Source organism: Zea mays, chromosome 9 (genome assembly GCF_902167145.1).
Source record: "Zea mays cultivar B73 chromosome 9, Zm-B73-REFERENCE-NAM-5.0, whole genome shotgun sequence".
Taxonomy (NCBI): Eukaryota; Viridiplantae; Streptophyta; class Magnoliopsida; order Poales; family Poaceae; genus Zea; species Zea mays.
The window spans coordinates 129,362,137-129,369,063 of record NC_050104.1 but is presented as its reverse complement, the minus strand read 5'-3'; positions in this window follow the sequence as shown (position 1 = coordinate 129,369,063).

The following is a 6,927-nucleotide window of genomic DNA, read 5'->3' as shown; positions in this document are numbered from 1 at the left end:
GAGTAAGCTATACTAAGACAATCCAAAATGGTAAATTTGTATCTCATTCATATGGATTGTAATCTTTGTTTTCTAAATAGCTACTCTTGATACAGTTTAAAATTCCCTTATTGTTAAATCTAAAAGTGCATAAGAATCTTTTTGTTGATATTCATGACATACATATGCACTAACATGGATATGATTTTTAAACTGTAAAAGGTACAATTAGTGATCCATACTCTCTAAAATTTGGAAACCCATATTTTCATATCTTAGAAATCTACTTAAATCGGTATCCATATGCTTCACATTGAATTGGATCACTAAGTTGTAAATTCCATGCATAACTTGTCTTCATGTTATGAATGCTTATGCGACTAACCTTGATAAGCTAGGTGCACCTAAGGTCAAGCTAGGTTCATCATCGAGAAGGCAACACAACGATGTATCAAGAAAAGGAGAAAAGGCTCCTATTCTTAACTCTTGCTTTTATCTGTGTGATTAAATATTGACTTGAAACCATGTAAGATGGTTGTCAAGTATATGTGGGTGCCTACACAAAGAGAAAGGCCACAATAAGGATTGTGTGGGTACTCAAGGCTCTTACTACTAATCTCAAAGGACCCAATTCAAATTGGGTACCAAGATATGAAGCTTAAACTTGTTTTGCAGGATCACTCCTTCAATGGATCAAGTTGGGTGTTCGATAATGAATGTATAAATCATATTTGGAGATAGTAGCAACAGTGGTAACAACTGAATCTCAAGTGCATATTTTTTTAAAATCTTATCTCCTTTATGACTTGTGTAGCCACTAAGGAAGAAGAAGCACCTGAGGACATACATCAGTTGTTGATTATGAAATAAAGGTCCAATTGGAAGAAAAATGAATCTTATCATATGATCAATAATTCAAAACTATGTGATGTATTATCTCTCTCTAATTAATTTGGATTTGATTCTTCCATATTAGACACTCACCATAATATGGCTTAAATTAGACCTTTGGACTTCATTGAATAATCATGCATATCTAAATCTATGTCATTTAATAATGTATTGTGTATAAGGGATTAAGAGAAATTTAGTCCATATTATGAGGTTTCTTTATTTTTAGCAACTCACCTGCCTTCCACATAAAAAAGGGTTGATAAATAAGAAACTAGTGCTTGTGCTACTAATGCCATCTCTTGTGTTGAGTTTATCCATAGAAAATATATGTTAAGAGATGGTGCTTGTTTTAAATTGGATAAATCACAAGCTTAAAGGATACTATTCAACTAAAGTAAGATGAAGTTGATAAGAGGCCAAGGTATAAAAACTTCCTATCCTTCAGTTGTTTTAGTATTCTATCCTTAGTGGGATGTACCATAGTATAGGTTAAATTCATTCATTATAAAATGTTCAATAGTGCATATAACTTTGACAGCAACTATATGTGTGCACTAATTTAAAGGAATTTAGTCTATCCTTTTGGGTTTCAAGAATGATGGTTCATTTTCATCCACATATAAGGATCATCATTTGTGAAACCTTCCCATGTGTTTTTAATGCTCTCTTTTCTAAGTGTTTGAACAAGGTCCTTCCAAGTGCTTTCAAGATGGATTCAAAATCTGCGGATATAAGAGTCTTGGTTATTTCAATCATTGAGTTTCAATGGGTCTCATATCATGTATGATTGAACCATGCCAAGATGAATGAAGTTCAAGATTGCCTGGTTGGATGAAATCATAAAGAGAAAAGAAATCATAGTGATTCAAGAAGGGAGTTACACTTTTTGTCAACCAAATAATGAAGATGTAGTGACATATTTATATGATATCCTTCATTATGAGGTTTGAGGTTCATATTAGCATGCTTTACCCTTTAGAATTTCAATTGATATACTTTCAGTTCTTAAACTTTCAATTGGTTTAATTTTCATCATCTATGTAAAGCATGTTATGTTAAACCAAGATATAGTACAAACATCTCCTTTAACCTTGTATTGTTGATGTGCATAAGTGTACTTTGTGTACTCTTGCATGCACAAATTGAGGGAGAGTTTAGCCTATATCTTGTGAGACTAATGATTTCTTTCAAGTTCATGTTGTGTAGTCTCACACCTTGGTGAAAGAAGAACATCAAATGAGGATGAGTGGTTCCAAAGAAATGATCAAATAATTACCACATGTCACCCCATGGATTAGTTTTTTTTGGGGAATGATATGTGTTCTCTAACATAAATTCAATTGTTTCAAATATATTATGCCTTGACCAAGATATATGATGAACTCCTCTAAGAATCTTAATTGATTCAAGTGCATGTTACAAGTAATTCGAGTACTTGATGTATACATTTAGGGGGAGCTCACTCTATATCTTGTGTCCTTAAAGACTAACATTTTCTTTTAGCGAATTTGTGTAGTTCTTTGAAGAGAATGAGTTTCTCTTGATCATTTAAAGAGGATAAGTTTCTCTTTGAAATGTCAACCCTATCAAAAGCTAAGATAGAAATTCATGATTATAATGAAGACCATATGGCATAGAACAAAGGTGTGTCACTCCATAAACTATTGTATTACATTTGTGTATCTAGGATCTTACAAGTTAGTGTATGCATGTATATGCAATATCTTAAGTCACATCATAAGGTTGCACTTGAATCTTGGCTTAAAATATTGCATATCATATCTATTAGTATACCTTTTGATTATGAGTAATTCCTTCAATTGGTACAATTTCACATTTTCATACTTTATTTGTACCAAGGTTCAAATTGTAGAACTTAATCCCCTGGTATCACTTATATGCACACATTTAGGGGGAGAATGGTCTATAATTTGAATCTTTGAGACTAACTTCATTTTCAAGTCTATTATGTGTGTAGTCTCAAATTAGAAAGGAATCTTCAAGCAAAGACAATCGCTTCCACTGCAAATTTTGATGGGTATCAAAGATTCTTTGCTCCAATAAATGTATCTTCTAAACATTTCATAAGAGAATGAGTTTCTCTTGTATATGCTACTCCAACGTCATCTAAAATTGGTAAATATGTATCACATCTTTTTGGATTACAAATATCTAAAGTAGCATAGCTTATAAATTCTCCTGTCTAGAAATTAATTGATTAAATAGCGCACATGTTTCTTATGTTGCATGATTATGTTCAATTGATACTCATTTTATGCTAATGGTTCTTTAAATTACAAATAAGTACTCTCAACTGGTATCAATTGAATTCATATATATGTGTGCAATAAATCTTGAGGAGAACTTAGTGTAATATGCAATTAGTGATCTGTTCATCTATCAAATTGTATCAATTGGTATTTTTCGTACATGGTCACTAGTTGTACAATCCATACTTGTGAAATTTTCATGTTGCCTCTTGTTTTGATAAGAAAATGCTAGGTGACATCTAGACTCCAGGTATCAATATTTATCTTTCGAATTAGTATGACAATATTCATTTGATATCTTGGACCTATGTCACATTTATGCCAACAAGAGCTTGCTAATGAATTCTAAATCCAACACAAGTCTGGAAATCCCTTGAAAAGGTAAACCGCAAAGGTACATCACTTTTGACACTTATCCATTACCTTTGTGCCATCTAAGGACCCTTTTCATGATAGCGTGTTTAAATCTTGCTTAATCAAAATTTCTTCCCTTTATATCCTTTGTATCCTTTTTGGAGATTTATGACAAAGGGGGAGAAATTGTGCATTAAAGCTTACCTTTAGTCCTATGTGAGAGCACCTAGAGGGGGGGTGAATAGGTGATCCTGTAACACTTCAAAACTTAAGCCACAAAACTTGGTTAATTGTTAGCACAAAAAATTGCCAAGTGGCTAGAGAGGAATCCTCAACAAAACACAATAACCAACAAAGATCAATCACAGAGATGGCACGGTGGTTATCCCGTGGTTCGGCCAAGACCAACGCTTGCCTACTCCACGTTGTGGCGTCCCAACGGACGAGGGTTGCAATCAACCCCTCTCAAGCGGTCCAAAGACCCACTTGAATACCACGGTGTTTTGTTTGCTTTACTCAATCCCGTTTGCGAGGAATCTCCACAAATTGGAGCCTCTCGCCCTTACACTTAAAGTTCACAAAGAAGCACAGAGCAAGGGAGGGATTAGCAACGCACTCAAGACAAGAAATCACAGCAACACCACGCACACAAGTCGCAATGAGAGCTCACAACACAACTCAATGAGTTCACCACTCAACTAGAGCTCTAATCGCTATCGCAAAGAATCAAAGGCGCGGAATTGATGTCTTGGTGCTTAGGAATGCTTAGGAGATGCTTGGTGTACTCCTCCATGCGCCTAGGGGTCCCTTTTATAGCCCCAAGTCAGCTAGGAGCCGTTGAGAGCAATCTAGGAAGGCTGATCTTGCCTTCTGTCGACTGGCGCACCGGACAGTCCGGTGCACACCAGACACTGTCCGGTGCCCGATTTCCTTCCATAAATGGCGCAGTCGACCGTTGGCAGCCAGAGAGCCGTTGGCGCACCGGACATGTCCGGTGCACACCGAACAGATCGGTGCCTCCTTCTAGCCGTTGGCTCAGCCACGTGTCCCGCGCAGATCGCACGGCCGACCGTTGGCCCTGCCGACCGTTGGCTCTCCGGACAGTCCGGTGCACACCGGACAGTCCGGTGAATTATAGCCGTACGTCGCCGATGAATTCCCGAGAGCGACGAGTTCGCCTGTGAACGGCCCACCGGACAGTCCGGTGCACCACCGGACAGTCCGGTGAATTATAGCCGTACACCGCCGTCGAAGTCCTGAGAACAGCCTTTTCCCTCGAGCCAGCCTGGCGCACCGGACACTGTCCGGTGCACCACCGGACAGTCCGGTGCTCCAGACTGAGCAAAGTCTTGGCTGCTCGAGCCAAGGCTTTTCCAATTGGTCTTTTCCTGTTTCCAGCACTTAGACACAATACATTAGTCTCTAAAACAATGTACTAAGTCTGAGAAACATACCTTTATCCTTGATTTGTACTTTGTCCACCATTTTACACTTAGGCACTTGTGTTGGACACTAAACCACCAAAATACTTAGAAATGGCCCAAGGGCACATTTCCCTTTCACTATGTAACTAAGTGTTAGAAGACTTTTGAAAAGGGGAGTATAATTAACAAAAGGGGGAATCATAAGAAAAACATAAGATGTAGAAAGTTTATTAGTGCATTCTATGTCATGAGCATCACGTTTATTTTATGACATAAAGCTCCCTATGAATAGTATGATATAAGTTGTCTTCACTCTTTGACCCAAATATGTGCTTTTGGCATTTGAGTACAAAATTGGTGTTTTCTGAAATGCACATATTTAGGGGGAGGAAACTATATCATAGGATTCAAAATCTTATTTATCAAATCTTATGTAAGCTTTAAATGTGTTGTCATCAATCACCAAAAAGGGGGAGATTGAAAGTGCAGTCATCCCTTTTGTGAGTTTTGGTGATTTGGATAACAACACATTTAAAGGTCTAACAAGTTTGCTAAGTGTTGAACAACAAATTCAGTATGATGAACATACTTGAATAGTGTATAATGGTCAGTGAACAAGGTTCAACACAAGGTCAAATAACCAGTGAGACAATGCAAATGGATATAATATGGTCTCTATATTGGTTTGAATATATGGACAAGACCTGAGAAATCACTATGCATAAATATGATCATAATAGAGGTTGAGGTGATTAAGAGGATTGGCCAAGCCAAAGTAAATAAGATATGAGGAACCGTGAATTGGCTTGACCATATTACTATTAGTCCATATATGAATATATGAGAATCAAACTGGAGCTTGATTGATCTTAGCAGTTATATCTAGATGGCATTCAAGCAAGGTTCACAATATTGAAGAAATGATTCTCTCAATGGATGCTCAATAGGATGTGACTCAAGAATGGCTTGATAGGGTGAAGATAGCAAGGAAAGGGCTTCGAGGAACTAAGCGAAGGTGAAGGCCAAGCGACGGCTTGTAGACCGAGGTACCATGGCTAAGGTGAAGAAGAGAGTACTTGCACTAAGTCAATGAACTAATCAGCTATGAAGAGTTACAACATGTTGATGCATCAGTAAGGTGACTTGAAGCCATGATTTGAACTCATATATGGTGAAATGGCACAAGTCACAGGCTCGATTTGTGTTTGCTTCAAAAGGTGAGACAAAGATGTTTGTGATCCTTATGAAGCAACATCATGGAGAAATCACACTTGAGACACCAATGACTCAAGGATTTTACTTAATTATATTTTATTTAACTTGAGTATAGGAATCGTCGTACTATCAAGGGGGATCCATAAAGAAGGTTGGTGCTGGTACTAAAGCTCAAAATCCTTGATCTAAAACTTCCATTTTACCCTTGTTAATCCTTAGTGAAAGTATGTAGTACAACCTTTTTAAGTCTATCTTGGCCAAAATTGCTTTTTGGAAAAACAGGTTCAACCGGTTTTAAAATAGGTTCAACCGGTTTTTGCAATGTTCACCTTTTTGGAAAATACTGGTTCAGCCGGACACTCAACCGGACACTCAACCGGTTTTTGTCTGGTGGAAACAAGTTCAACCGGTTTTAAAACAGGTTCAACCGATTTTTGCATTGTTCACTTTTTTCTGCCAGTCTGTTGTGTCAGCCAAAAAGCTGTGCGCAGCTTTTTGAAAAACCGGTTCAACCGGTTTTGGGACCGGTTCAACCAGTTTTTGGGCAGAAAAGTCAAAAACGGCTAGTTTTGGAGCCCCACCTATATATACTCACTCCCACCTCTCTCCTCCACAGAAGAGCACGACTTGGACTCCATTACTAACCTGAGAAACACCTCCCACTCTCTCACACACACCTCTTGCCTCTCCCATTTCAAATCTTTGGAGAGAAATCTTTGAGTGAGTTTGAGAGCTGCAGTTTTTGTGCTTCATCTCCAAATCTCTCTTGCTCTTCTTCATTCGAGCTTTGG